Source organism: Trichosurus vulpecula, chromosome 3 (assembly GCF_011100635.1).
Source record: "Trichosurus vulpecula isolate mTriVul1 chromosome 3, mTriVul1.pri, whole genome shotgun sequence".
Lineage (NCBI taxonomy): Eukaryota > Metazoa > Chordata > Mammalia > Diprotodontia > Phalangeridae > Trichosurus > Trichosurus vulpecula.
The window spans coordinates 43,099,866-43,113,111 of NC_050575.1; the positions used below are offsets into that span (position 1 = coordinate 43,099,866).

At 39.4% G+C, this 13,246-nt stretch overlaps 1 pseudogene; it reads right to left on the reverse strand.

The window, feature by feature from the left end:
* Nucleotides 1-9,745: 9,745 nt before the first annotated feature.
* On the reverse strand, nt 9,746-12,409 carry LOC118842004 (annotated as a pseudogene).
* Between the last annotated feature and the right edge of the window lie 837 nt (nt 12,410-13,246).

The window sequence follows — 13,246 nt, forward strand, 5'->3', positions numbered from 1 at the left end:
GCAAAAGTAAAGAAAGATTTAATTAAAAGAGATATGGAAGGACACTACATCCTGCTAAAAGGCACTATAAACAATGAAGTAATATCATTGTTTAACATATATGCACCAAGTGGTATGGCATGCAGATTCTTAGAGGAGAGGTTAAGGGAGTTACAGGAAGAAATAGATAGCAAAACTATAATATTGGGAGACCTCAACATCCCTCTCTCTGAACTTGATAAATCTAACCTCAAAATAAATAAGAAAGAAGTTAAGGAGGTGAACAGAATTTTAGAAAAGGTACAATAGACCTCTGGAGAAAACTGACTGGCTGTATGTTTTGATCTTCTTTGTCACCAACAAAAGATTCTAGAGTCTGAGTCTGAGTCTCCATCTTTTTTTGCTGCCTGGCCATGTTCCCAGCCAACTACTTGACCTTTGAGCTTTTTGGCAGGGTATGACTGCTTATAGAGTAGAGAGTGCTTTGTCCCAAGCTTTAGGGGCTGCGCTGCTGTTTTCAGAACTACTTCTACTCCACTGTCACTGCAAGCTCTGCCATAGTAACGCTCTGCCTCCCCCAAGAACTGCCAACCAGGATTGTGACCCAGATCCAAGCAGAGCAATGCTAGCTCTGCACTCCCACTCTGGTGTTGCAACAATCTGGCTAACAGCTGCTGTGGGGAGTGAAAAACCAACACAAGCCCAACAACAAGAATGGTGCAAGCACAGGTTCTTTTGATCTGCTTTACTAAGGAAAGTAGCGTTAAGGGAGTTAACAATCTTACTTCAATCTAACATGCAAATATGATACACTTAGTTCAGGGGAAAAAGTCAGCACCCTGAACTTCAGAGGAAACACAAACAAATTACAAACATCAACAGATAGACCTTGTCTGATTCAAATCTCAATGCATAGTTACCAGGGTTTAACAAACTCCCAACATCCGGGTTTACAAGCTGGAGGGCTCTTAACTACAGCTGCCCAGAGCTGTCACATCAACACACCTCCAAGAGTGAGTGCCCCAAGTAAATAGCTCTGTTCCCTCTTTTTATACACTCTTTAGCCATCATCAAATGTCATCTGAGTGACCAGAACTCAGGCTCCTACTATTGGCTCTGGTCTTAGCAACTCTCCTTAGGACACTGAGGGCTTCAGGCTCACATAGGCTTAGCACCTAGTAGATAGGGATTTGGGCCTTGGGCTTTGCACCTAGTAAGGCTCAATCAAAGACACTTAATTACTCATTCTAAAACAATAAGAAAGTCCCACCTTAGTTACCAATGCATCTGATGCTTGATTCCTCCCACCATGTGAGCCAGGGACTCTGGAAGCAGCTCACGCTGGAGCTCTGGATGCAGCCACAGGAGCTTCCTGCTGCTGCTGCCACCACCACGCACCACCTCTGCCAACCCCAGGGCTGGGGCCAGACCGCTTTCTAACCCTATCTAGCAGTTTTCCCACTAACCTGATCCGTGCTCTTTGGCGTTTGTGGGTTGAGAAGTTTGGTAACTGCCATAGCTCAATGATTCATGGCCCTAAGACCCACTCTGGGTCAACTCCCAGTCTGGTCTGTCCTAGCATGGGCCATGCTCCACTTCCAGCACCATGTGATAGACCCTTCCCAGCGACCATCCAGGTCGTCCTGGGCTGGATACCTACTTCCCTCTGCTATTTCGTGGGTTCCACAGCTCTAGAATTTGTTCAGAGCCATTTTTTACAGGTGTTTGGAGGGATTTGGGGGAGAGCTTAAGCAAGTCCCTGCTTTCTAGCCACCATCTTGTCTCTGCTCCCCAGCAGGAGTCCTTTGGAGCTGTCTTTCAGCCTTGTATTGCTGATGATAGCCAAGTCTATCAATGTTAGTCATCACAGAATCAATATGTCTGTGGTTGTGTACAATGTTCTCTTGGTTCTGCTCCTCTCACTCAGCATCAGATCATGTAGGTCTTTCCAGGTTATTATGAAGTCCGTATCTTCCCCATTTCTTATAGCACTATAGTATACCATTGTGTTCATATACCACAAGTTGTTCAGCCATTCCCCAATTGATGGGTATCCCGTTTATTTCCAATTCTTTGCCACCACTGCTTGTCATTTTTTTACAGCATAATAGTATTCCATCACAATCATATACCACAAGTTGTTCAGCCATTCCCCAAATGATAAGCTGTTTCCAGTTCTTTGCCACCACAAAAAAAAAGCTACTATAAAGATTTTTGTACAAATTGGTCATTCTCTTTGGGATATAGACCTAGTAGTGGTATTGCTGGGTCAAACAGTATGCACAGTTTTTTGAGCTTTGGGCATACTTCCAAATTGTTCTCTAGAATCGTTGAATCCGCTTACAACTTCATCAACAATGCATTAGTGTCCCAATTTTCCAACATCTCCTTCAGCTTCAGCTATCATTTTCCCTTTTTATCATCTGAGCCAATCTGATAGATATGAAGTAGTACTTCAGAGCTGATTTAATTTGCATTTCTCTAATCAATAGTTATTTAGATAATTTTTTCACATGACTATTCATAGCTTCGATTTCTTCTGAAAATTGCCTGCTCATATCTTCTGACCATTTATCAATTGGGGAATAGCTCCTATTTTTATAAATTTGGTTCAGTTCCCTATATATTTGAGAAATGAGGCCTGTATCAGAGAAATTTGCTGTAATTTTTTTCCCAATTTCCCTATTTCCTTCTGATTTTAGCTGCATTAGGTTTTTTTTTTGTCCAAACCCTTTTTAATTTCATGTAATCAAAGTTATCCATTTTACTTCCCATAATCCTTTCTATTCTTTGGTCTTAAATTCTTCTGTTATCCATAGATCTCACAGGTAGATTTCTCTATGTTCCCTTAATTTACTTATGATATCACCCTTTAGGTCTAAATCATGTACCCATTTTGACCTTACTTCGATATATGGTGTGAGATGTTGGTCTATGCCTAGTTTCTGCTAAAACATTTTCCAGTTTTCTCAGCTTATTGTTGTTGTTCAGCCCTTTCAGTCATGTATGATTCTTTGTGACCCGATTTATGGTTTGTTCTTTTTTTGTCAGAGATACTGGAATGTTTTGCCGTTTCCTTCTCCAGCTCATTTTACAGATAACGAAACTGAGGCAAAACCCATGCCCACGGTCACACAGCTAGTAAGTTCTTGAGGTCAGACTTGAACTCAGGTCTTCCTGATTCCAGGCCTGGTGCTCTATCCATATTATTTTAAATGGACTTTATCTTTCTATCTCTTCCTGCTGTGTTTTGTTGGCAGAAATGCTGATGTAGAAATGCTGATGATTTATATGGGTTTATTTTATATCCTTCAACTTTGCTGAAGTTATGGTTTCACTCAATTTTTTAGTTGATTGTCTAGGGTTCTCTAAGCATACCATCATATCATTTACAGAAAGTCATTGTTTTGTTTCCTCATTGCCTATTTTTATTCCTCCAATTTCTTTTTCTTGTTTTACTGCTATACCTAGCATTTCTATTACGATACTGAATAATAGTGGTGATAAATGGTCATCCTTGCTTCACCTCAATCTTATCAGTGAGTTTATCCTCATTACAAATAATGCTTGCTGATGGCTTTAGGGAGATATTACTTATTATTTTAAGAAAGATTCCATTGATTCCTATTGTCTATAGGGTTTTTTTTAATGGGTATTGTATTTCATCAAAAGCTTTTTCTGCATATATTGATACAATCATATGCATTTTGCTATTATTATTATTGATATGGTGAATTATTCTTCTAGTTTTCCTAATATTGGACCAGCCCTACATTCTTGGTATTTATCTTACCTGATCATACTATGTGATCTTTGTGATATATTGCTGTAATCTCCTTGCTAGTATTTTATTCAAATTTTTTCCATTCATATTCATTGGTCCACAGTTTTCTTTCTCTGTTTATGCTTTCTCTGGTTTAGGTACCAAAAAAATTTGTGTCACAGAAGGAATTTGGTAGGACTCCTTCTTTGCATATTTTAAAAAAATAATTTATATAGTATTAGGATTGTTCCCTAAATGTTTAGTAGAATTTACTATAAATCTAACTGGTCCTGGGGATTTTCTTCTTAGGGAACTCAGGGTAACTTAAGTATTTTATTTCTTCTTCTTTTAATATGGAAAATTTATATTTTTGCAAATATTTATCCATTTCATTTAGATTGTCTGTATTACTGGCATGTAATTGGGCAAAATACCTCCTAATAAATGCTTTAATTTTATCTTCCTTAATGATGCATTTATTTTTTCATTTTTGATGCTGGTAGTTTTTTTCTTTCTTTTTAACCACATTAGTCAATGATTTATTTTTTTAATCAATGACATCCATTTTATTTTTTTTCATAAAACCCATTTTTATTTATTAGTTTTAGGGTTTTTAATTTTCAATTTTTGTTAATCTCTCCTTTGATTTTCAGGATTTTTGGTTTTGTTTTTAATTGGGGATTTTTAATTTGTTGTTTTTCTGAATCTCTCTCTCTTTTACTGATGAATACATTTAGAGATATAAATTTTCTCTTAAGTACTGCTTTGGGCACACCCCACAAATTTTGGTATGTTGTCTCGTTGTCATTCTCTTTGAAATGATTGTTTCTATGATTTATTCTTTGATCCACTCATGCTTTAGATTTAGATTATTCAGTTTTTAATTAATTTTTAATTTATGCTCTCACAACCTTTTATGGAATGTAGCTTTTACTGCATTATAATCTGAAAAAGGTGCATTTAATATTTCTGCTTTTATGCATTTGGTTGTGACAGTTTTATGTAGTAATACATGGTCACGTTTTGTGAAGGTGCCATATACAGTTGAGAAAAAGATATATTTTTTTCTATTCCCATTAAATTTTCTTTTTAAATATAAATTAATTATTTTTTAGCTTCCGACATTTGCTTTTATAAGATTTTGAGTTTTTAATTTTCTCCCTCTCTTCCTCCCCCCTGCCCAAGATGGTATGCAATCTGATATAGGCTATACATATACAATCATATCAAACATATTTCCATGTTAGTCATTTTGCAAAGAAGAATCAGAACCAAAGGGAATAATCATGAGAAAGAAAGAAAAAAAGAGGAAAAGAGTATGCTTCAATCTGCTTCCTGTTTTGTCATATTAGCAAACTGTTAGGTGTGAGGTGGTACCTCAGAGTTGTTTTAATTTGCATCACTCTAATCAATAGTGATTTGGAGTATTCTATATGATTATAGATAATTTTAATTTCTTCATCTGAGAACTGCCTGTTCATATCCTTTGACCACTTATCAATTGGGAAATAACTTGTATTTTTATAAATTGGATTCAGTTCTCTCTATATTTTAGAAATGAGACCTTTATCAGAGACATTGGCTGTAAAAATTATTTCACAGCTTTCTGCTTCCCTTCTCCATGAAATTTTTCCAGAGGTTTATCATATCTAACTTTTCCAAAATTCTATTCATCTTCTTAACTCCTTTCTTATTTATTTTTTTGGTTATATTTATCTGGCTCTGAGAGGAGAAAGCTGAGTTCCCTTACTAGTATACTTTCCTCCTACAGCTCATTTAATTTTTCCTTTGAGATGCCATATCATTTCAGGTGTGTGCATGTGTGTGCGTGTGCATGTGTGTGTGTGTCTGTCTGTACACACACACATAGACACACACATATAGGTATATATATATATATATATAATTAATATTACTTCATTGTCTATGGTAAGTTAGGAAGATGTAGTTTCCCTGCTTATCTCTTTTGACAAGATCTATTTTTGCTTTTTTTTGTCTATCATTGCTACCTGTGCCTTTTTTACTTCAGCTAAAGTATGATAGATTCTCCTCCAGCTCTTCACTTTACTGTTCCAAGTATGTTTCTTGTAAACAACATATTGTTAGATTCTGGTTTCTAAACCAATCTGCTATCCACTTCCATTTTAAGGGTGAATTCATCCCATTCACATTCACAGTTGTGATTACTAATTGTGCGTGTTCCTCCATCCCATTTTCTTCTATTTATTCTTTTTGCTCTCTCTTTGTCCTGTCCCTCCTTTAAAGTCTGTTTTGCTTCTGACCATTGTCTTCCTTTAAGCAGCCTCCCTTTATCACCTTCCTCTTTTTCTTAACTCTTTCTCCTTCTACTTCCTTGTTGGGTAAGATAGATTTCAATACCCGATTGGGTGTATGTCTATGCATATATATTCTTCCTTCTTTGAATCAATTCAAATGTGAGCCTCAAGCATTGGCTGCCCCCCTCCACTTCCCTGTCCATTACTGTAAAAGCTCTTTCTTGACTACTTCTTTTATGTGAGATAGTTTTCCCCTTTTCATATCTTTCCCTAATTCTTCCTCTACCACTATTTTATTTTCAAAAGCATTTAAAAAAAATCTCTTTCAGGAATTCTTGTTGGCTTGTGTCCAATTTACATTGTTTTTCCCCTTTGAGGCTTTGCTTATATCTATTTTGACTTCATTGTCTTTTGTATTTTTGTCTTGATCTTCCCTCTCACCACAATAGCTTTTTATGGTCAAATTCTTTGTTGTTGTTGTTATTGTCATTTTCCCAGCCTATTTCTTGTCTTTGAATTTGTTACAGTGGGGCTCTGTTCCCAGTATATAGGATATACTGTCCTAAGCTTCAGGCTTTTTTTTTTTTTTTGGAACTATTGTTTTCAGAGCTAGTTCTGGGGGTTTGGAGGTTTTTGATTCTTCCATGGTGGTGTGATCTGGGGAGAGGTGTGATTACTGCTATTCTGGTCTGCACTCTGGCTCTTAGGAAGAGCTCCTGATCCCTTGGGATTGCAATGGATATTGTCCTTCAGGGTCCCTGCTTCTTTGGAATTGAAAGTGATACTTCTCAGGCCCTCTGCTGCCTTTTAACCAAAAGTGCTCCTCTCAGCTCTTGAACTGTGATCATGAAGTGGGTATAGGCAATGGAGTTGCCAAACAGCTTCCAGTCCTGTGTCCAGTGCTAGCACAGGGGTCCCTTTTAATCTCTTTCTGACCATTTGCCAGCTCTCCTTATAATCTCTGGTATAAGAACTCCTAAAGCTACTGCTTCCATCACCACTACCAAGTCCCACCACCACTTGCGTTGTTCCACAAGGATTCCATCTCCATGTCACAGATCTTTCCTTCCAACCTTCCAAAGTCTCATCCTGATTTTTTTATAGGCTCTGCCTCTCTAGAATTTGATTGAAGGCATTATTTTAAAGTTTGGAGTGGAATATTTGGAGAAATTGGCTGAATGCTTCCTCTACTTTGCTATCGTGGCTTCCCCCCTTAGTTTCCCCCCCCCCATTTGTCTCCTTTTGATTTATCTACTTATGTTAAAACTTTTTTGAGTTTTCTTCCTCAGATATTTGGTAATTTCAATCCCCTTCACCCCCATTTCTCTCTATTGCTTACTTTCCGAGTCTCTCTTTTCCCTCTAATGGTGGTTTACTTCAGGGATGGATGCGAAAAAGTCCGTTTCCTCCCATGCTGGGAAATTCATGGCACACCAGTCAAGGTCTTATGAGTGGAAAGAACTGGAGTGCCACCCAGCAACCCTCCCCCAAACCCCAACACACACACACACACACACACACACACACACACATGCTGTCCCAGTGGCCTGTTCTGCTCCCTTTGCTCCTCAGTTCTCTCCCTGGAACTAGTAGTTCAGGCATTAATTTTTGTAGTTTGAGTCTCAGGCTCTGGGAGGAGGGGTGGTGGGATGTGATGTTGAATTCTATTTACACCTCACATATATGTCCTACCCCTTTCCATCTGTTCCTGGCTTTCCTGCAGATATCTTTTGAAGCATGGCAGCCACAGCACTAGCTCTGTAGTATCAGCAAGCTTCCTTAGTCTGTAGGACTGCTCAGGTGGGCTCTCCAGGGCACTGGAAAGAGTGTAGACCAAGTTATGGAGTTAGGTTTTGTTGCCATCTAGTGTGGGTCATTTAGTGCAGCTTCACTGATGGTCCGTACCAGCACTGTAGAGGAAGGATTGCTGAGTGAGTCGAATATAGAAATCAGTTTATTTAATTTAAAAAAAAAATTGTTCTGAGTGTCCTAAATGATGGAGACCACTGACTTATCTTTTTACACATATTTTGGTTTGGAGAGGTTTGAGAGATCCAAGGGATCAGAGAAGATATCTAGTCTCCCATCTTGTTTATCACGTGGCCTGAAAGTATTTTTTTCCCACCTAATTCTTTCCTCTATCACTTCCATTTAATTTATATCATTTAAACCCTTTAAAAACTCCTAACTTTTCTAGGAATTCTAATTGACCTGTGGACAAATTGTATTTTTCTTTGGATCTTTGCTTGTAGGTATTCTCGTTTTCTTTTCTTCTGAGTTTGTGTCTTGGGTATTTCAGGCCTCGTGATAGTTTTTTTTTAAGCCACTCTGGCAATCTAAGCAACATGGCATCATTGGCTTCCTAGCTAGGAACTCTTTTGGGGTTTTCTGTGATCTTGGACTCTCTGAGAGATGATCTTAACCCTGCTTTCTTAGGTGGGGGACTTTGGGCAACCCATGCTAGAGATTCTGAGTTCTGAATAGGTGTTCCAGGCCCTGAGATGCTGTACTGGCGGGGGTAGCAGGGGGGGAGAGGGGCTGAGCTCAAGATTATCTCTGGGCCTCCTTCTGGGTCTAGCCCAGAGCTTTTGGTATGCAGTATCTGGCTCCTGGCTCCTCTGGGAGATCCCTATCTCTTGCTTTAAGCCAGGGGTGACTATCTGATCAATTCCCAGAATCACAGACTGCTGCCTAAGCTCCAAATTTACGATGCAGTCAGATAAATAGCTACTCCAGGCCACAGGCTATGGGCATGATGAGCAATGTATCCTGAATCCTTGCTTCTAGTTTGAGCTCTTGGCTTGGGCTATGGTTCTGTTTTTGGCATCCCTGTACTGCTGCTTTAGCTCATAGTTCAGGACACTGAGTCTATAATCCTAGTCCTCCCCTATTAAATACAGTTCCTGCCATGGTCACACAAGTGGTCACATTTGTGATATTAGGCTGGAAAAATGTAGTTTTGCCTTCAAATTCCCATTTCCCATTCAGTTGAATATTCTTAGATTGTTATTGAATCGTCCTTTTCTTATTTTATCAAACTGCTATATAATCATGAAACTGATTCTTCTTAGAATGTTTGATATAATTCGCTTTAAAATTCATATGGTTCAGTTTTGTTTTGTTTTGTTTTTTTCTCTGTCAGGGAACTTTCATGGTGATTACATTCTTGTTCTGTTAATATGGGCATTTCATATTTTCATTAAATTCTCATCTATTTAATTTAGGTTGTCAATTTCATCAGCATCTGCTGGGCAAAATAGTTTCTAGTAATTTCCTTTATTTCTTCTTTGGAATTTACTTTTTTCATTTTTGATACTACTTGTGTGGTTTTCCTCTTTCAAAAAAATCAAGTTAGTTAATGGTTTATCTATTTTTTTCATGGTTTGACAATGATTTTAAAACACACATTGCATTCAATTCCATCTGCAAACTTGCTCTAATAACAAAAGGGGGAAGTGGAACCATGAGCAGAAGCATAGTTAAACATCAGACGATGATAATGGTGGCAGGTACCTCTTTCACAAGTTGAACAAACCCAAGGGAATAACCTCGCAGCCAATCCATCAAAGCAAGGCTGGAGAAGGACGGTACCTCACACTTATTCTGTAAACTGAGTTCTTTCCTCTCCACAGTCAGGGAGAAGTGGCCACTCTCCAGCTGACACAGGCTTGAGCATCCTCAGTCAAGATCCTCTGTGAATGCACCTGATCAGAATGGAAACCACTCACTATTTGCCTGAAGCAATGCCAGGGTAATCCTTCAAAACCCCAGCCAAGTGCTCATTGTGAGTCTTGAAACTTCATTTCTTCTGTGACTGGTTTCTTCCTCCACTGACTAGGAGCCACTTTCTTTGGTCTAGATTCCTGAAAGAAGAAATACCCTGTCACTTCAGATACTGTTCAATTTTCTCCTTATCCACAGAATCCACAGTGATGCTCTTCCAAAGTTTTTGAAATTCTTCATCCACAGTAAACTGACAGCTCTTATCATGGAAAACAAGAATCTTCTTGTCAGGGCAGAATGACGAAGATGATCTGGTCCCATAAGGTCTTGATGGTTTTCTGGGCATTGGGCAGTCCCTCCTCGATGTCCCAAGCCTCTCTGGTCATGGCTCTAGGAACCAAAGCAAGACCTTCTTATCTTTCAGGTTGTAATTGGGCTCAAGGTGTACTTCCTATCTACTACTTCGATTTTGGGGTTATTGACTAGTGCCTCGGACATCAGTCATTGTTTCTGCTTAAGCCCTATGTCCAAATGCTGGGTTTCATTCAACATTTCTTCTAAAGTTAGTGGATGTGGTGTCAGGTCTTCATGTAACTTACAATCTTTTTTTAAGTTAATTTTATTTTTTTTAGTTTACAACACTCAGTTCCACAAGTTTTTGAGTTCCACATTTTCTCCTTCCCCTCTCCTCTGCCCTCCCCCACAAGACAGCATGTGATCTGATATAGGCTCTACATATACCTTCACATTAAACTTATTTTCCCAATAATCAAGTTGTAAAGAAGAACTATAACCAATGAAATGAACCAGATGAAACAAAACCAAAAATCAAATCAAATCAAATCAAAAAAAGAGCAAATAGTTTGCCTCAGTCTGCATTCAGACTCCATAATTTTTCTTCTGGATGTGGATAGCCTTTTCTACCATGAGTCTTTTGGAGCTGTCTTAGAACCTTGCATCGTTGAGAAGAGCCAAGTCTATCAAAGTTAGTCATCATTGAAACAACGTGTCTGTGGTTGTGTGCAATGTTCTCCTGATTCTGCTCCCTTCACTCATCATCAGATCATTTAAGTTTCTCCAGGTTCTTATGAAGTCCATCTGCTCCTCATTTCTTATAGCATAGTAGTAATTCCATTACCATTCCCCAATTGATGGGCATCCCCTTGATTTCTAATTCTTTGCCACCACAAAAATTGCTGCTACGAATATTTTTGTACATACAGGTCCCTTTCCCTCTTATATGATCTCTTTGGGATACAGTCCTAGAACTGGTATTGCTGGGTCAAAGGGTATGCACCTTTTTATAGCCCTTTTGGGTATAGTTCCAAATTGCTCTCCAGAATGGTTGGATCAGTTCACAACTCCACCAACAATGCAGTGTTCCAATTTTCCCACATCTTCTCCAGCATTTATCATTTTCTTGTTTTGACATATTAGACAATCTGTCAGGAGAGACGTGGTACCTAAGAGTTATTTTCATTTGCGTTTCTCTAATCAATAGAAATTTAGAGCATTTGCCTATAGATATCTTTAATTTCTCTGAAAACTGCCTGTTCATATCCTTTGACCATTTCTCAATTGGAAATGACTTGTATTCTTATAAATTTTACTCAGTTCCCTGTATATTTTAGAGATGAGGTTAGAGACACTGGTTGTAAAAATTCTTTCCCATTTTTCTGCTTTCCTTCTAATCTTGGTTGTATTGGCTCTGTTTGTACAAAAACTTTTCGTAATTTACACTCTTTGCAAGAACTCCAAATTTGTATCCTGAGCCTCTGGAAAGGGCTTTGAAGTTAAAGGATCCATTATTGTGATCTGAATTTTGTTTTGAGCCTGATGATTCTCCGTGCTTGACCTTGGCCTTCTTCTTCTTGGATGATAAATACGACTCAGAAAGTGCTGAATGTTTTTCCACTGACGGGGTGGAGAGGGATCACTTTTTGAAGTGCTCCCATTCTTTAATAAGCTTGGATCCACAATGCTGCGTGAGGGGAGGGGGGAGGGGCGAGAGCAGCCTAGTTATGGCCAGGCCGCTGCCGCCGCCTCCCCACTCCAGCCAGGGCCTGTCTGCCTCCCATTAAAGCCTGCAGTCACGGGCTTGCTCGGCCGCAGGGCCACCCGGCCATCCGCCGTAGACCTCCGCCTCGGGGTCTCGGCTTGGACAGAGGAAGCGACGACCCAAACCCCGGGCTCCAAAGCCACTTCCTACTCCGGAGACTGGGGACTGGGGAAGAGGCGGGCGGTTGGTGCGCCTGCGCTGCCTGGTTTATCTTTTTTTTTATTTTTTTTAAAGGATCTTTGTATTTAAAAAAAATTGAAAGGCTTTTAGTTTTGTTTTAAAATTAGTTAATCTTGTCCTGGATTTTCAATATTTCCATTTTGGCTGTTGGGGTTTTAAAATTTGTTGGTTTCCTAGGTTCTTATAGTTGCAAGTTCGATTTGTTGATATTTTTCCTCTTTAATTGATGAAAATCTTTAGAAATATAAAGGACTCCTTTGGCCGTATCTCCCAAATTTGGTGTGTTGTATCACCGTTGTCATTATGTCTAATGAAATTATCTATCGTTTCTATGATTTGTTCTTTGACCTTTAGGACTGCTTAGTCTCAGTTGTGGTGGAATGGCCAGGGCAAAACTGTCTTGCAGCACCTGGTCCCAGCAGCATCCATCACGATGCTCACCAAACACAGGAAGGTAGTGGAAACCCAGACGCACACTGACTCTCTTGTTTAGTGGGGCAGAGATTCAGACCCTACTAGCATTAGAGGGGCAGTAGTCACATTCCGGGGCTCTAGCGGTGCTGGTGGGAGGCCAGTAGTGGCAGTAGGCATAGATATGGGCAGCAGTACACAGAGATGCAGCCTCCAGGAGTAAATGACAGCAAAAGGTAGCAGGCAGAGTAGGCAAGCATCCCATTGCTTACTATTATCTAGAACTGATTGGTTCCTCCACATTGCTTCTGAAACTACATCCAGTGATCATTGTACAACTCCTCTGCAGGGAAGGCTTGGAGGACTAAGTGTAGAGAGGGAAGGAGACATTAAAATTGGGGGCATATAGCCAAAGAACTACTATATCTCTAAAGATTTTCTTTGATAAAAGAGAAAGAACAGATTGACAAATTAAATGTGTAACTAAAAAAACCCAACACCTGCCTGAAAATTAGGGGGATTAAAGTGTCTACTCTGCCCTCACAGTGGGGCTCTTCTTCAGAGGCTTCTCATGGGATGATTTTGTTTTACTCCCCCTTCTTCTACCCTTTCCTCTAGCTCCCACCCCTCCCTGCCAATGCAGCTTCCAGGTCCTGGCTTGTGAGTGAGGGTTAAGTAGTACAGGACAATTCTTCCTGACCTGTAATGAGGATTGGTGACTATAATGTAATCATTTTGGCTGCAGCCAAAATGGTCACCTTTTACACTGAGAAACCCATTGTCAACTGTAATCATTTGGTATCACTCACCATATGGACTGATCATTTAGATCTGGAACTTAGTCCTTCCAGGGCT